The sequence below is a fragment of the Canis lupus genome, chromosome 5, assembly GCF_048164855.1.
Source record: "Canis lupus baileyi chromosome 5, mCanLup2.hap1, whole genome shotgun sequence".
Taxonomy (NCBI): Eukaryota; Metazoa; Chordata; class Mammalia; order Carnivora; family Canidae; genus Canis; species Canis lupus.
In genome coordinates this window covers 15,410,329-15,429,055 of record NC_132842.1, presented here as the reverse complement: position 1 = coordinate 15,429,055, position 18,727 = coordinate 15,410,329, and the positions used below count along the sequence as shown (strand labels likewise).

Below are 18,727 nucleotides of genomic sequence, written 5' to 3'. Positions count from 1 at the left end.
TTTTAAGCCATACTATGGTTCCAATTACCACCATCTTCCAGGGGAATGGAGACCTTCCTTCCTTTCCTTCCTTACATCCATCACACTTGGATTCTTCTTCCCCAGACTGAGTAGATCTGCTCCAAAATGATGGTGGCTTTATCAATGAAGTAACCTAGAAATGGCTGGTGTCTTTTAAAGAAGACACACACACACACACACACACACACACACACACACACACACACCTCCTTCAGTCTTCAAATCCCCATTGCATTTTTATCACTTCTTCTTTTTCTAGCAGCCTTTTTATCCCTTCTTCTACCTGCCAGGACATGTCTTGATATTTACTTAACTTTCTGCGTGTGTGTGTGTGTGTGTGTGCGCGCGCGCGCGCATGTGCGTGTGTTGTAGGGAAGGAGGGCAAGGACAGAAACCTTCCAGACAATGCTGTCTGGGAAGAAGGGCAAGGACAGAAACCTAGTCTGCTATAGTGAGCTCTCAATCACTTATAAAGATGATAGCCATCCTCTCTTATTGAAATCTTACTCAGACCCACCCCCCCTTGAAATTTTTCCCAGACACCATGGTCTGCACTTATCTTGCTTTACAATCACAGCATGGGAATAAGGCACCCAAGTTGGAAGGTGATTGTTGTGTGTCATATTTATCATTTTGGGCCCAGATAGACAGTGAGCCCTTTGAGAAAGGGACCATGCTCTTTGCTTTTCACCCTTCTATCCCTAGCACTCTGAGCTGAACATAGTAGGAATTTAATGAAAATTTGTTGATAGATTAATTGCATCTGCTACCTTGTCTTATTGTAAAAGCAGAAGCTTATCTCTCTGAGTCCTGATTCTCTTGCTTTAGAAGTCCCTCCAGCTAGACAGAGAGAGGGGAAGCTGGAAGCCCTTGGAAAGCCCCACAAATCTCCCCAGTGCCATGGTCCAATAGAAACTTGTCTGTTCTCTGTTCTAGATCTGTGCTCTCTGGCCTTCACACCATCCCTGATTCATCCTTCTTGCAGTCCCTGCTTCGGTCAGGCTCAGAGGCAAATACCTTCCCCAACTCTTCCTGCCCTAACCTTCTAGGGAGTGGGGCAGGGGCACCCCTGACCTGGCATAAAGGAAAGACTCTGGGTTGGGAGGCAGGAGACCCTGGTTGGTCCTGGGCCAGATACCAGGCTCAGAGACTTGGTGCTGTCTCCTAGTAAATAAGCTTTAGGATCTGCTCCGAGGATGTGGGAACTGGGTTCAACCTAAATCTCCTCATCTCTATTGGCCACGAGTCACCTGAAATTCTTGCAGGTTGTTCAGACCTCTGTCCTTGCTTCTAGAGGTTTGAGTTCAGGGGGCTGGGGTACAACCTGCAGACAATAAGCATATCTGATCAGGAAATTTGGGGGGAGCAGTGCTTTACATGACTTTCAAGTCTCTTCTAGCCTTGACAGCTCTTGCCCAAGTACCTTAAAGTGGTGCTTCTGAATGGCGGCCATTGTGGGCTACCAATGTGATTTTTGCCACATTTGTATACTCCATGGATTTGTTAGCTTCATATTTTCCTTTAAATTATCCTGTGTTAAAAAAATCTTCTTTAGCCCATTATCTGTAAAATCACTGTTTTGAGGTGCAAATTCCCCCCTCATATACATTTATATGAATATATAATTCAAATATAAAATGTTGACCCTCACACCAGCAAAAATCATTTGAAATACCACCCCACCATAATATGTACTACTTCAGAATGCCACCACATGGTCAGAAGGTGCCCTCAAGGTATGGGGGAGCTATAAGATCACACTGGGGCAGAATGTCCCTCGGGGTGTGGAAGGAGTTGTAAGATAAGGATGGGGCAGGAGACCTTCTCAGAAGCTGGCCAGTTTCTCTGTCTTGACCTGGCTGTGTTTACAAAGGAATTGCTTTATAGTTAGTCTTCAAACAATACATTATGTTTTGTGCATTCTTTATTCAGTTCAGTAAAATAAATAAATAAATAACAAGGTTTTAAACAGTTAAAACACTTGAATGTTTCTAAGAGCAGCTGATTTAGTTGGCATCCCATCCCCTAAGTGGACATTTAAACCCTTTTCACCCTGTAATCAGAATGCTATACCCCAATAACCCCAGGCTGGGCTGGGAGCAGCTGGGGAGGGGTGAAGTCTGGGCAGTTTCCAGAAGCTTTGTGTTGTGTGCTCCTGACCCTTATCTCTGGAATTAAATTGCTGAGCATGGATGAGACTGACACAGAAAAGCTCTGTTTAATCACAACCCCTAGCTGAGTTCTTGGTGGTGTTACTTTGGGAAAAGAGGAGCATACACCAGCCAAGCATTGTACATCAGTGTTCCTGGTATTGTCACATCCTTGTCTCCTTCCCACTTCTCTCTCTCCTTCTCTCTCTCTCTTTCACACACACACACACACACACACACACACACACACACACAGGCCTGTCTTTAAAAAGAATCCAGTTAAGGTAAGCATGATACCTTAAAAGCAAAGCCTTATCTTTGCTCTCCATCAGGCTCCCTTGAAAGAGCAATGCTGTCTGGCTAGTAGTTCTCTAGGAATCTGTTTTCTTTGGGGCAGCTGCTGAACCTAATGAATCAAGGCAATAAACTATTTTGACAGCATCTGCTTTTTTTTTTTTTTTTTTTTTTTTTGTTCTTCCCTCTCTCCAATCCCAGCCCCAATCTGAAAGACTCAGACACCATCCCCACCCACCCCCATGCTGAAGGCAGACAGCCTCTGTAACCCATTAATGGAGCCATTCTTCAGCAGATCAGAAGGTCTTGGCGGGAGTCCAGAGCCAGGGGAGGAATCAAGTTCTGCTTTCCAATCAACGCACTGATGAAGGCCTTTACTGGATCTGAGCACCAGCAGGGCTCAAGGTGGCTGGCAAGGCTGGCTGCACCCAGATACATCCTTCTACTTTGGCCTGTGAGCTCACGAAAGGAAAGCTGGTTAAGCATCACAGTGAGGAGACACTGGAGGGCACACAGGCCTCTCCATGTCTCACACTGTAGCTGACCTGGGTTGGACAAGCACAATTTAGCAGTGCCACCAAGAATGGGTTGTCTGTGTAGGATGGCTTGAATTCTCTGGGAAAAAGTTGCTAATTTCCCAAGTTTCCATCCCAATCTTTTAAATGTGGAGAAAATGAGAAAGATTTGGTCATTAATACAACAGGCAGATTATTTGATTTCTAGGAGAGTTGTTTTTACCAGATAGTGAGACAACTAGCAGAGCCTTTATCTTCCACAGAGGAACTTACAGACTGCTAATGGAAAAGACAGGAAAAAAAGAAGAAAGAAAGAAAGAAAGAAAGAAAGAAAGAAAGAAAGAAAGAAAGAAAGAAAGAAGAAAGAAAGAAAGAAAGAAAGAAAGAAAGAAAGAAAGAAAGAAAGAAGAAAAAAAGAAAAAAGAAAGAAAAAGAAAGAAAGAAAAAAGAGAGAAAAGTAAAGGAGCTCTACCCTTGACTTTGGGGTAGGCCTGCCCAGTACCTATCCTGTTGTGTCAGGGAAACCTCTGTGGGTCTCTGCCACATTCCCAGAAGCACAGTGCCAGGCACATGGTGGAAAGTCAAGTAATATAGGTTGGACCTATGAGTGGGCTTGACACAGAAAGCAAACTCAGAGGGCAGGGAAGCTGACACAGCTCTCTTTGCTTATGCCAAGACTTTGGGCACATATCTTTACAGAAAAAGCTGGCTATGACTACTACTTAAGTTATTAAAACCATAGAGATACTGACCTGTGTTCACTGACATGGGCTTCCATCAGCATTTCCCCTCATAACCTCAGATGCAACAGAAGGCAATTAAAGCAATAGTACCCACCAGGTAAGGGCCTCATGCTCATCTAGACATAATTGGAGAAGGTTCTAAAGCCTGGTGTATAACTGATTCTGAAAAAGTAGCATATTTGTGCACTGACTGAACAGTGTCCACCATTGGCTATCATCATTCCATCTGTAGAGAAATAGTTATGAAGCTGAGATCCTGTTCCTGGAGCCTGAGAAGTCAATAGGCTTGGAGAAGTCCTTGTGCTTGAGGAGGGGACACAATGCACAGAGGGAAAGACAACTGAGAGCAATCTGGAGAGCAACTGTCCATGTTCCACTTGGGAAGTATTTAAATGTACGAGTGCAATGAACAGAGGCTTAGGCTTAGATGAGGGTCCCCAGGAAGCAGAAGAGAAGGTGCAGGATCAGATGGACCAGTAGTTCTGTGCAGGGTTCACATCCCAGTGTTAGATGTAATTCAAAACAAGTAGACTTCATAGCCACCATGGTTGAACTTCACATGTTGTGCAAGGTGGACAATAGATGTGGGTGGGCCCTCCCTAGAAGGAACAGCATACTGATTTGGCTGGACACCTGGGAAGAATACCCAAAATTTTCTAATACATTTTGTAGACTATGAATGCACTATTTGAGGTGCTCCTGAGCTCCTTGTCTTGCTACTTGATTGAATGAATCCAGTTGATTTTCAGCTGAGGAAGTGATTCCAACTGCAGAAGTGAGCAAGAGTTTCTATCAGTTTGAACTCAGAGATGCCTTGATCCGGCACCTATTTTGAACCAAGAGCTGTTATCAGTTTGCTAGCACTGCCATAACAAACAAATACATGGTTGGTTTAAACAACAGAGATTTATTTTCTCACAATTCCAGAAGTCAGAACTCCAAGATCAAGGTGTTGGCAAGTATGGCTTCTTCTAAGGCCTCTCTCCTTGGCTTGCAGATGCTCACCTTCCTGCTGTGTCCTCCTATGGTCTTTGCTCTGCATGCAGGCGCCCCTGGTATTTTTCGGTGTGCCCTAATCTCTTCTTCTCATAAGGACACCAGTTAGATTGGATGAGGGCCCACCCTAATGGCCTCATTTTAACTTAATTGCCTCTTTAAAGGCCCTATCTTCAAATACAGTCACTTTGGAGGTATGGGGGTGAATGCTTCAACACATGAATTTTGGTGGGGGACACAACTCAGTCCGTAACAGTAAGGAAACCTATGGAGGACACCACGTATGCACTTTCCTCCTGGACACATCTTTAGTACCCTGCTTCTCCCTGAAGAGCACCTTCCCTGGACTGTAGAGAGATATTGCTTCTGTCCCCTAATGTGCCCACCCTTGACTCTCTCAACACCATCCTTCCTCATGATTTTGAGAACAATCCAAATAGTCTTCCTGACTTTTAGCAAGAAAAACATGGTGCAAGATAAATATTTCATATATCTAGCATGACGTGTAAATATTTTATAGAATCTAAAGTAAATAATGTATATATTTGAAAAGTCAGTATAAATATTTTATAGGCTGCAGTACGACTGGCAAGTGAGGAATCTGGTATGCTTGGAGCTTCCCACAGGACCAGCGGCAGGAAGGAGCAAGGTCAAAGGCTATCAGAATTAGACAACCTGTTTATGATGCAGAAAACATCTCACTTTTTCTCCCTCTGGCCAGCCATTTTTTTGAACACACAGCCTATTCTCAACTGAATTATCCACAGCAACTCAGGACCAACTCCTTCAGTCTGAGAAGCTGCAGGAAAGAGAATAGGATTGGGTCAAGAGCAGCATGTAAAACCCTAAATGACTAACTGAAATTATATGTATGTATGTATGTATGTATGTATGTATTGTCAGCCTCACTTGCGGAATGCAAATTCCAGGAAGGCTGATTTTACATTACGCTTAGTGCCGAACAGTGCAAACACATACTAGGCAGTCAGTGAATATTTTTTGAATTAAAAAATAGTGAGATTTGATATCAAATTGAATACCTCTTTCACTATGCAAGTTGCAAAACATTGCAACCCCAGCCCCACCCTGAAGGGTCAACATGTTAAATCTATAAGGCAGGCAAAACTTTGCGCGTTTATGCATTGATTGTAGAACTAGCTGAAGTCATCTTCAGTGAGGAGATGTTGTTGCTGTTTACTTGGAATTAGGAGATATTTTGGATCACAGGTCTCCCGGATGGATGCCACTGCAGTGGAGAGTCATCCAAGAGACCTCAGGAGGAGGGAGAGGCACACTGCAGATAGGGATAAAGAGGCAAAAAAGCAGAAGATGAAGGGAAATGGGAAGATCCTAGAATATCTTTACTACCTTTGCAAGTTTGCCCATGAAGTACCTCTTCACAAACATAACCATAAGTGTTTCAAAATTAAATGTAAGCAGCTATTAACTCTTCCACAATTTTTACTCTATTCAGTGTACAGCCAGTAATAACATTAATAGCAAACACTTATTTAGTATTTACCATGTCCCAGGCACTGTTCAGACTGCTTTACATATATTAATTCATTTCATCCTTAGAACAATCCCATGAGTAGTGAAAGTAAAGATGAAATAGAAATGCAGAAGAGTATGTGACTAAATCATCTAGAGATTTTAATTAACCATGCTCCTTTCACCCATGAGTACCAAACACTGGCATCAATGGTTAAAATATGTTCCTTCTTCTAGATACTGCCCCTTTGTGTGTGTGTTGTCCTTGTGTGAAGGTCCAGGATCCAGGGAAGGTAGATTATCTACCAGGTAAACAGAATCTGCTTGGAAACATGTCTCACCTCTCACAAAATCACAGAGTCTGAAGAATGAAAAAGCCCTGAGAGAGCCCAGCTCCAACACATCTACTGGACAGATACCAGGGGAGAGTAGTTCCAGGGAACCACCATCATGTGGCTGTCCCTCAACTCATTAGTCGTGCGTGAAACCTAGTGATGCCCTGGATCACACCCAGAAGCAGATCTGTTGTCAATACTCAGAGCACAGTGACTATCAACTCTCTTTGTCTATGGGAGAAGTGTGGGGACAAGGGAAAACACAGACAAAGAAAATAGAAAAAAAGCCCTATTTTTCATTTCTGATATTGCTGTTAAATAAGCACATCGATCTCAAGCTTTTCTTATTCTTTATTTAAAACCAAAGCCATACATTCTCAGCAGCAGAGCTCTGCTAAAAGCCTGTGCTGCCTTATATTGTGTTCAGCAGAAAGAACAACTGTGATGCTCTGTGACGCATATGAGAGGCCATTCAAGCCACAGTGTGCCTATCACACAACTCACACTGCTGTCGGGAGTGTGCCCACACACGATGTCACTTTACCAACAGTCCCAGAGCTCTGTAAACAAAGCCTGAGTGAGTAAGACATCTCGCAGGATGGGAGGGAAGCACGTTGTGGACCAGTGTTTAGTTCTAGATGCCAGAGAAGGAGACGGGACTCCCAGAGGCCTGAGTTGACAAGCTGGGTCTTTTCCCATGGGCAGCTGCTGGGGAGAAGACACACTGCTCACTGCTCCTCTTGGTTCTGTGACGAGGTCCTCAAATTCTGCTATTGAGACAGGGCAAATGGAACACATTTCTTCCTCCTTCTACTTGTACAGCAATAGCCTGCACCAGGCTTCTGTATCACGTTGGTGCTTATTTAAGGTACCTCTTGAGAGGTTCTAACTCAGGTGAGGCCCGGGTACCCACCTGTACTTTCCACATCACTGCCAGGTAACTCCAGAGTCTATAGCTGGGACAGAGCTGGGTTTGGTAATATTCTGAGCCTCCAGAAATAATTAACTGCACTTCACGGCAGTACACTTATAGATGAATGCATTTTACTGACACTTTCCATACCATGGAATTGAATACAAAGTGTTTTGTTTTCTTTCTTTTTTATTTTTTCTTTTGTCTTGTTTTTTGTTCAGTCTGATTTTGGTTGACTTTGTGTCACCTCATGAGTCTGAAAATGCAAGGAATAAAAAGATTCTTTTTTGTTTTGTTTGGATAAATGAATATTAAATGAGCAACTACGGATTGCTAGATGTACAATGCTGCTTTGGATTGACAGATGGATAAAATATCTATTCTAGACTTATTATGTGACAATTGCTAGAGAAAATACATACATGGAAGCAACAGGGGTAAGGACAAGAGGCTCCCAGCTCAGAGAGCATGGGGGAGGTTGCTGGAGGAGTTCCGGTTGATTGAGTTTCTACATTTGTATTTTTAACACACCACTCCAGCAAACTCAGATTCAGATTTAAAGAGAACTGGCTTCAAATGACAGCTCTGACTCTTCCCATCTGTATTAGTCAGGGTAAACCGACTGCTATAACAAATTCCCCACATCTCAAAGGTCTAATCTAATGTGGTAAATGCTGTATTTTTTGCTCAGAACACGGTCCAGTGCACCTCAGTGGGGTTCTTCTCCATACGGTCATTCATGCTTCTCATATGGCTTCGCCTGCAACAGGGCCTCAGCTCCGTGGTATTCCAATATGGAAGGGAAGACAGTGGAGAAGATGCACTTGCTTTTAAGCTGCCTCAGTCAAGAAGGGTCCCTCATCCCTTTTGTTCACTTTCCATTGATGAGAACAAGCCGTGGGGCCTGCCTATATGCAAAGAGATTGGGAAGGGTAGTCCAGCTGTGGGCCCAGGAGGAAGATGTGGGTGAGTGTCAGCAATGTCTGCCATACTAGTGAGGTCTTATCAGTCAAGTCACTAAAACGTTGTGAACACTGGACACTGTGGGCTCTGAATACAGTTTCCACCTTTTGGATAGAGCAAAGACTGATCTCTTGGGTAGTGTGCATCTTTGTTGCCTGGGGGCATTTCAATCACCTGCCATTATGGTCTCAACAGACAACTGGTCAACAAGCATAATGACCAGGCTCCGTGCTGTCTGGGAATATGGCTGTGGTCCCTGTCCCGATAGAGACATATTCCATCCTCAGAAGAGACTGCAATGTAGCACATGGGCGTGTAGCTTTCTTGGTATTCTATTTTTGAAGAATCCTTTACAGTAAATTCTACATATTTTAACAGGGTATCAAGTATTTATTCCTTTCTTTAAGCAGGCTAATTTAAGCTGATTGCCTCTAAACCTTTGAATCTCAGGTGTTTTCTTAGAGCACTGAAATGCGACTCTTTTTTTTCACGTCTGAGGATAACAAAAGATCAGGTCATAAGGAGTGACCTTGCCCTGCTGTTTAGCTTTCAGAATGTGAGGTCGTCCAACATAAAATACTCCAGATACGTTTCCTGGTACAACATGCCTTGAAAATTATATGCTTTCAACTCAAAGCATAATTGGATACAAGAAACTAATGCTCATGCTGTTTTATAACATGTTTCTCATAGCCTGTGGCCTTTCCTCCCACCTCTCTCCCCCTCCTGGAGTGCACAACTGTTTCAGAGAAGAGATTAAACCTCAAAAGAATCCGGGTATAATCTCTGAGCGGAGATGGATTTGTCAGGAAAACCCTGTCCCCACAGCAGGCTGGATACTGTTACTCTGCACCACATTTGTCACTGAATCTAGACTGCCAGAATTTTCACAGACAGGATAAAATTTTAAAAAAAGAAAGATAAAATTTATGGGTGCCCTCGGATCCTCCCCATAATCTGACAATGCTAATCTTGGGTGTTAATGGTGTGGAAGCTACAGACAGTCCCTTTGGAAACTGAAAACAGGGGCATTTAAAAGAAATCAAAGAGGAAATATCAAACAAGCCGTACCTCTTCTATCATCTATTCCGTTGTCTGTGTGCCCTCCATACTTTAGTCTGAGAGATCACTTGAGATTCTGGGGCCTTTCGGGAGATTATCTGTATCAGGGAAGGCTTTGAAGTAGGGGCTGCTGGCATCTCATTACTGACAAAGATCAAACAGCAGAGCTGGAGTGCTGTCCCCGGCCTGTGGGGCCTCATCCACACGCCACACAAACACTAAATTATCAAAGTCGGGACAATCTCTATGTGCTACCTGCTTGGCCCCAAATAACTCTTCCTGCCTCCTATGGCCTTTATCTTTCTTATTCATGTTTTTCTTTCAGCTTGTGCTAATTCTCCCTGGTTTTCCTCAATCCAAAGAGTATTCTTCTTCTTCTTTTCTTTTTAAATATTTTATTTATTTATTCATGAGAGACACAGACAGATGCAGAGTCATAGGCAGAAGGAGAAGCAGGCTTTCTGTGGGGAGCCCGATGTGGGACTGGATCCCAGAACCCCAGGACCTCGACCTGAGCCAAAGGCAGACAATCAACCACTGAGCCACCCAGGTGTCCCCAGTATGTCTTCTTAAAAGTTGGAATGGCCATTCTCTTCTAACTCAAGAACTTATCTTCAAAAATTTTGCAAAAGAAAAAAAAAATGAAGCTTCCGTGAGGTTGAATACCTTAAGTTGAAAAGCTGTTTTTGACAGAAAAATGTCTTAGCAACAGGTCACTCTGGGTTTTTTGGTGTCATGGTGAATTGAACCCAAGAGTGAGATTGTTTGACTTATGGTTCGAACATGGTACTGAAGAGGCCCAAAGAGTATGCAAGCTTTACCTCACTGGGTTTGTGAATCTGGACCAGTAGTTGGCACAGAGTCTTCTACTCTCAGTGCCATGGACCTGGTGGGCAGTTTGCTGGGATGGTTGGAAGAGGTGGGTAGGAAATCTAAGCAGCTGTCTCGATTGCTGGTCAGATTTTCCAGAAAACTTTTTACCTCTGGGAGGCAAAGTGGGGGTCAGATTATCATGGAACAATGAGGCAAGCTATTGCAAAAACTTTGTCTTCCCTTGGCTTTCCTCTTCTTGCTCTCTTTGCTATTCTGGGCCTGCTATTCTTTTGTAAAATGTCCATTATTGCTCTTGTACTTGGGTCAGATTCACTCAATAAAATGCCAACCCTGAATTGATCCATTCACCTTCTCAAATCCCATGCCTCCACTGTTGGATGAATCCTGCCCCTGCACTGGAGGATGCTGCTGGAGATAGTCCCATAACTGTATTTTCTTGGTCTCCGACATCAGTTTGGTCTTGCAGCCTTCCTCTGTTTCTCCAGCTAGCTCCCTGCCATTCTCCTCTCAGGAAAACTTTCCTCTCTTCCTAAGTCTCTATTTACCACCTCTCCCAACCCTCTGAACTAATGAACTTGATCCTCACCATGATGACAACAAAAGCCATTGGGTAGGAGCTCCATCAAACTCTAACCCACCCCCTGTCTCTGACCTATAAGTTCCCTGCACTCTGCCTGTCCTTGTTCCTTCTTTCAAGTTTCCGTAAGATGTTAATTTCTTCCTCTTGACCATGGCCATCCCTACTCTAGTTACTCAAGATCCCACCCCTCCCCACTTGTAGGAACCTCAGCCCATCCTTCCTCTTCCTAGATTTGCAATATTTCCCATTCACATGGTGCTTTCTCATCCACATTTATATATGTTCAGATGTCTCCCACCTGAAGAGCAACACACAAGCCCATCTCTGACCCTGTGTTTCCTTGCAGTAATGGCTTTTTTCCCCCTGATTTTCTCCTCAGTCAAGATTCTTAGAGTTGTCTGAACTGAGTGTCTCCATGTCCTCATCTTCTACCTGTTCCTTGTCCTAACAGTTTTGTCTCGATTCCTGAAACTCTTCTCTCCAGAGAGAGCAATGCCTGTCTTACTGTCAAATCCAATGGCCACTTCAGGTTGCATCTGACATGTCTTCTCATTGGCATTCAACATCATTAACAGTCCTTTCTGCTTGGAAGATTTCTTTCCTTGGCTTTCTTTGGTACCAAACTCTCTTCATGTTTTTGTTTGTTTGTTTGTTTGTTTGTTTGTTTGTTTAAATCTCCCTGGGTGCTCCCCAGAAAAGGTTCTACCACATAGTAACTGGTATTTAATAGATGTTTGAACAAAGAAGTCACATTTATTACCCCTTTGTCCCTGTCTTCTATTCTTTTCTCTTTCTTTATTATTCTCCCTTGCTGTGTCATGGCGCTTCTTGCTGTCTGGTGGGAGATGGGGAGGAGTCTGGCCTTTATTTCCCTTGCATGATGTAAACCCAGTGGTCTGAATATCTACAGGAAGTCTACCCAAGGGAAATAGAGCCCTGAGCCCAGCCCTGATCTGTGATAATGAAACCAGCTGAAGGAAAGGAGACATTGAATGCAAGTCTGTGAACTGGATCGTAATTTCTCAGGAAGTGAGAAGGCATTTTGGCAATATGCTATCAACTCCTCAAAACCATTTCTTCTTTGAAGCTCCTCAAAATACTTAATATTTTTGAACACTTGTTAGTGGCTGAAAAGACCCCATCATGAAATTCTATCTGGAAATTATGAAATGCAATGTTAAGCCTAATTTTTGGATAAGTCAACATCTTCTTTCTATTAACAGAATCTGGATGTCAGTGGCCAAATGGAGGCAAGCAAGTTTTTTGTAACTCTATCTCTGTTCTTTTTTTTTTTTTTCCTGGCATTTGGTAGCACTAAAATTGCCCATGGTCATGGGGAAGGAGATAGCAAAATAAGTAAATTAAAAATATATTTAAATTTTGTAGAGCATACTTAGTGCCACGAACCATGCTATGTGCTTTACATTTCTCAGGCTGATCTTCATGTCCACAGGTAAATGTTGGTATACCCATTTTACAGATGGAAAAACTGAGGTTAGAGAGGAGCCTTTACCATGTAGGCCATGTAGGTAGCAAGTCAGAGAGCCAGGATTCGAACCAGCTCTGATGCCCCATAGGCCTCCATGTGCTACTCTCAGCAAGGTCAGCACTGACATCAGATTGATGAACCTACCAGGCACAATATCCAGGACCAGTAATATTTACCCAGAGGTGCTGATACATTTATATTTAACTTCCACATATCTCATGTCCTGTTCCTCCCTGTGGGAGAGGTGCTAGGAACAACAGAAAGAGTAAATAAAGGAGGAAGAAAGAAGAGAGCAGATCCTTTCTCAGTACAGATCCTTATTCAGTTGTTCAGTAAAGCCATTTACTGAGCAAGGCATTTTACTAGGTACTTGGGAGACTCATAGATAAAGAAAATCCTATTCCTACCATCAAGGAATTTATAATTTAGAAAAGGAGATAAGGCACGTGTCCAGAATCACAAAGTTATGAGGAAGGATGTGATCTAGACCAAGGAGAAGTTCAAAGGGCTCTATAGGTGAGGAGAGCGGACTGATATTCAAGAGCTGTGGGGTCAGGGTTATGTCATGAAGAATGGACACTTCCAAGAGCACAGACTATTCACTGTGCTTGGGGCAAATGCAGACCCATGTAGGAACAAGCCCATAGAAGGAAGGACAGAGACAGTGGAAAAGAATGTGGGGGCATGGAGAAACAAATGTTGACTATGATATTTTACAATATTCTTAAACTATTTTTTTTCTCTCTCTCTGTGTGTGCCTGGAAAAAGACAGCCATAAAGGAAAGAGGGAGAAAGAGGGAAGGAACACCCATGAAGATCTGATTCGGAGTAAATCTTTGGCCCCTGAAATCATCTGGCCTAGATGAGAGATGCCACAGCCCCTCCAGGATTTGTAGGCCAAGAGGGCAGGGCCCTCAGGAATGTGTCACCAGGAGGAAATGGAGCCTGGTTCAAGTATCTCTAAAGCCAGATTTGGGCTGAGATTGCCCTGAGGGTGGCTGGAGAAACAGGAGCAAAAGCAGATAATAAGCAAAATGGCTTTTTTTTTTTTTTTTTTTTTAACTCCCTTCTATCACAGAGCTTCACAGGCAGGTTCTCAGTCTCAGTGTATATACTTTCCTAGGGTCCAGCAGAGGAGGGTGGGCTTATTAAACCCTGATCAGATCTGAAGGGCATGTAGTTTCTATTGTGGGGTTGTCAGGACAATGAGGGCGAACAAAGAGGAAGATAACGGGCAACCAGAGCATTTGCTCAAGCATGAAGAAGGGCTGAAAATATCCATACTTATTGCATCCCTGTTGGATTTGAGCCACTTTCTTATGGCAGTGAATCAGTTCTGCCTCCTGAACCATGAACTCCAGACCAAGTGCATGCCCCTGAGTCTCCAGATAGCCCTGTGCTGATGGCCTGTGAGGATGTTTTGACAATGAGCCCCCCAGATATGCAGGGAACCCACAGCAGTGGGAGTAAATATATTTGCCACAATTGGACTTGATGTGCGGTTTCTAGGATCAGTGGGAAAATATGTAGAGGGGATTGGGATGATGTCTCCTCAGGAGCTTTGTTTGAAACTGGAGGGTCCATTTCTGTGCTCACGAGGTGACGTTTTGCAGAGAAAGGTAGGGTAACAGCTGAAGGACTGATGCCTCTTTCGGGTCAAAATTGAGCCCTGCAGATAACTGACCAGGTCTAAAATTGTTCTTTGGCTCTCTTGGCTCTTTCCCAAAAGAGAGCTGCATGTTTTATTGCTGTCATTTGTTTGTGTTTCAGACATTTATCGCTCTGGGAGGCACCCACTGCCAAACTTGGTTGTTCATGCCCAGCGCTCCTCTCTAGGGGCAGAACGACTTTTGTTCAACTGTGAACAGCCTTATAAACAAGACTGATCTGTGAATACAGAAGTGGATCCTCAAAGCCTCTGCTCAAATTGTGGTCAGACTAGTCTGGAGGGCATTTGGACTGAAGTCCAGTCTCACACAGAGTTTCTGGCATCATCCCAGTCGTTCCTGCTTCCTGAGCTGCTTTCAGGTTCAACTCTGGTCACATGTTCTGCACTGAGAGCTGGCTATGCCCCCCTCCCCGCCTACCACCACCACCACACCTAGCTTCTCTGCCTCTCTCTAAAATGTTGTCGTGGTGAAGAAGGTAAGAAGTCAAGGACTTCACGTGTCAAGGAGGCAAAAACAGGTTGTTGGATGAAAGATCAAGGGACAGTGAATACATTTCACTTAGCGCTCATGGCCATGAGGGGTCAACTTGCTTCAAGAAGGTAAGATGACCCTAGATGATGCTCAGTAGCTACAAATATAACCCTTAGTATTTCAGTGTTGTCAGAGGACCAAAAACAACTATGTAGAAAGCAGATTATGCTAAGGTATAAAAACTCTTGTACTTCAAAATGTATATGTATATGTGGGTATCACTAGAATAATATTGGGTCAGTTCTGAACAGTATACAATAATTCATTCAAAAAATAGTTATTGAATGTCTACTAAGCTCCAGGCACTGTTCTGTATCATGAGGATGCAACAGTGAACAAGACAAAAGTTTTTCCCTCATGGAGGCAGGAGGGAAGAATAAAAAAAAAAAAAAAGTCAGTTATGATACTTCCTATGACATGCAGTAATAGGTTGGTGAAGAAAACAGAAACATAGTGAGATGTAGAGAATTCTAGAAGCAGAAGAAGGCTTACAATTTTATTAAATATGATAGTTGGGGCAGGCCTCACAGAGAAGGTGGCATTTGATAAAGACGTAATACAGAGGAACAACCATGCAGCTCTCTGGAGAAAGGGCTTTCTAGATGTTCATTCATAATAAAATGCACCTTAAAATTTCCAACAAATAAAAATTTTTCATCAGCAGCCCTCACTCTAAAAGCTTCACCTATCTCTTTGAGGCCTTAGATTTCGCAAGAACACTGAGAGACAGGGGCCAGCTACACCCTGGACAGCATGAGTCCCTCTCCAAGTAAAACAGAACCTTCCTCAGGGAGGCATCAGGAAGTTTCTGAGTGGTGAGGAGCAAAATGGAGCAACTGTATAACTTCAAGCAAAACCACATACATATCAAGCAACCAAATTAAATGATGGAAACAAGAAAGGGGCTTCCACCAAATGGTCACCTTTTATATACTATTCCTTCCTCCTTTCATCCAATTTTCAATAATGCTCAATTCAATTCAGATATAAACTTATCAAATGTGTGAATAAACAGCTCCTAATATTATACCAAGTCATGCATCTTGTTCTCTAGACATTTGCATGCAAAACAGAGGAAAGAACACATGACCAACCCAGGTCTTGTCTCTAAGGAGGGGCCCCCAGAATTAACTCCAGGGAGTAACCTATGTACTTAGTAAAAATGAGCACACTTCATCCTCTACTACAAAAACATATGGAACTTGATCTCTTTCTGAGAGAACACAGAAAGTCGTTGAACACAACGACTCCATTCTGTTGCTGAGGTCCCACATACCTAACATAAGAGGAATGACACTCTGAGCACCATGGCTTCTCTCAGAGGCCTTAGAATTCATTTCTCTGCCTTTTCCCTGACAACCATCAACCAAATGAATGCAGGCAACACCCCACTACCCTATGTTAGCGATCCACACAGAATTTTCTGATGTAAAAAGTCATGTGATCAGAATACATGGCAGCTAAAAACCCACACAAGAATTGTTTTTTAGGAGACATGATAGAACTCTCCAGCCTGAGGTGAGAAACTGTGTGTGTGTGTGTGTGTAGCAGAGGACTGGGGGCAGGGGCCACAGGTGTGTGGCTGGAAAGGGATTTGTGAGAAGAACCAGTATAAGGTGCCTCAAATTCTAGCCCCTCACCCCCCTACTCTAGCACAGTCCCTTTGGTGATTTCCTAACTCTTTATTTGCCTTCTCCATTTATGGTATAGACCACAAAAACAGGTCCTACTTCATCACAGTGTTATGAGAGCTAAATGAGCTAATATTTGTGAAGCACAGCAGTTCCTGGGACATAGTAAGCACTTCATAAAAATGAGTCTATTATTCTCAAGGAATATGGGAAGATCTGCATCTCTACTCCTTGCCTTTCTGTGTATTTCCCAAATTTTACAAAATCCAATCTCAAATTCTTCTGAAGAGGGACTGCAAGATAAAAAAGGAAAGGCATAAGCTCTCGCTATGGAAGACAGCACCTCATGGAATGTCTGATTGAACCATACTTCCTCCTCCCTCTGCCTTCTTCCTCTCCTCCCCCTTTCTTCCCCCTCACTGTCCTTCTTCAGTTTCCCCTCCTCCTCCTCCTCCTCCTCCTCCTCCTTCTTCTTCTCTTCCTCTTAGAGAGGAAGGAAGTGGGAGTTTCTATGCATATTTTAGAGAGTACCAAACTTAATAGTATTGTTTTGCACAGCCAATTGTATTTTAGGTTTGCCCACATATCTATTATGCTCATTGTTTTCCATTGCTTACTGAATCTTGAATCTTCTATTTGGGACTTTTTTTTTTTTTTTTCTAATCTTCACTTCTATATTTTCTATCCATTTGACTCTCTGTTCTTCATTCTATAATATTTTCTTCTGGTTTACCTTCCACTTCACTGATATCCTCTTCAGCTATGTCTAAACTGCTCTATACCCATTTGGTGAGCTCATAATTTTGGCTTTATATTTTTCAGTTCTAGAATTTCTATTTGCTTCTTTTTCAAATCTTTTTATCATTTTAATAATTTCCAATTTTTTTCTAAAGTTTTTGAGGTTTCAGCCCTTTTCCCCCCTCTTGAACATAGAAAGAAAGTTACCTTAAAGAATATTTCTGGTAATTGTACCATCTGGAGTTCCTCTGCATTCATGTCTGCTTTCCACTGTTTCTTGCAGTTTTCATTTATGTTTTGTCATCTGTTTTTTGTGCCTTGATATCTTTAATTTTTGTACTTGATATTGTATTTGAAAAAACATAAAAATTATATGAGATCTTTTCTTCCAGCAAAGTTTATTCTTTTTCCAGGTATCTGGGTACACTAGTGCTCTTGGATCACCTTAATTCAATTTCAAGGACTAGGATTTTCTGTACCACCCAGATTATTTGAATCTGTGCTACAATCCACTTGAGGACTTACTGTTTTTCAGTATTTCTTCCTTCTGGGTCTCCAAGACTTAATGGTTTGCCAGAGCATCCCACACATGGTGAGCCTCAGACACCTATTTTTTGTTCTTCCAGCCCCATGAAGCTTCTGTCTTATCCTTCATTTGGTTTGATTAAATCTTATTTTGGTTAACTTTTTGATACCTTCAAGAATACTTTTTTAAAAAAAATAGTTTTTCAGGTTTTCTGATTGTCTTCAGCAGAGAATTTGTTCAAATTGACCCAAGAATACTATTATTTGCCACACCTTCCACTGAGACACTATTCAGGGGTTCTGGAAATGGTATGGCTGAAAGATGTCTACACAAGCCATGTCTTTACTGCTAATAAACAGTATGAATTTTGGCAAATAACCTTAGCTTTCTGGATTCTATTTCTCTTTTACATCAGGAAATTCAGTTAGGTGATCTTTAGTGCTCCTTCAAAGTCCAAGATTTTATTATTTCTTGGCTTAGAACTTTCCAAAGAGAAAAGTATGATACATTAAGAACCGAGTTCTTTAAACTTGTGGGAGTTTAAACTGACGAAAAATATCAAACATGTTTGCTTTATTCTAATCCTAGTATGTTTTTTAGGAAAATGTTTCCTGATATTTCAGCTAGTGACTGATTTCATCATTCTTTTATCTGAGGATGGAGGAAGCCTGAAGCCCATCTGTGTCATCAAGATCCACTCAGACAGTAGCAACCATTCCAGCTTTTCAGAAGAGAAAATTTAGTGTGAGTAATTGTTGGCCAGGGGAATTCTAAAGGCAGAAAAGGAGCTCTGAAGTATTAACTGCGTTGTTGCTGCTATCTCCCCTAGAGCTGGAGGATCAATGAAAAAAGGATGAAATTACTAAAGCATAGAATCTTGGAAGAAGACTTAATGGTTTGCCAGAGCATCCCACACATGGTGAGCCTCAGACACCTATTTTTTGTTCTTCCAGCCCCATGAAGCTTCTGTCTTATCCTTCATTTGTCTGTGAAGACAAAATTTAGACCTCTGAGTAGGGGAGCTGCTGGTGCTGGTGTCTCAGGAACTTTGAGGAGAGTCCCCAGGGCTGGAACTGAGCCTTTGAGGATTGGATAGTCAGGTGTTACTGAGGGGACACAGTCAGGCTAGTTCTCGGGGTGTTGGAAAAGCTGCCAACTGCAATCAGTGGCTGCTGCAGAAAAATCTTCTGTCCAGGGAAAGACACAGACAGAAACGAACCAGGCTCTTCTCTCTCATCTCACCTT

The 18,727-nt window shown here is 42.6% G+C and overlaps 1 long non-coding RNA gene across 3 annotated transcripts in view; it reads left to right on the top strand.

Moving 5' to 3' along the window:
• Positions 1–18,727, top strand: part of LOC140633257 (uncharacterized) — a 59,796-nt gene that overhangs the window by 36,014 nt on the left and 5,055 nt on the right. For 2 of the 3 annotated variants that reach the window (XR_012030895.1, XR_012030897.1), the window contains exons 2-5: positions 14,157–14,655; positions 17,370–17,548; positions 18,083–18,226; positions 18,312–18,401. This is a non-coding gene — a long non-coding RNA (uncharacterized lncRNA). The remainder of the gene's footprint in view (positions 1–14,156; positions 14,656–17,369; positions 17,549–18,082; positions 18,227–18,311; positions 18,402–18,727) is intronic. The other variant, XR_012030898.1, reaches the window with a different exon arrangement.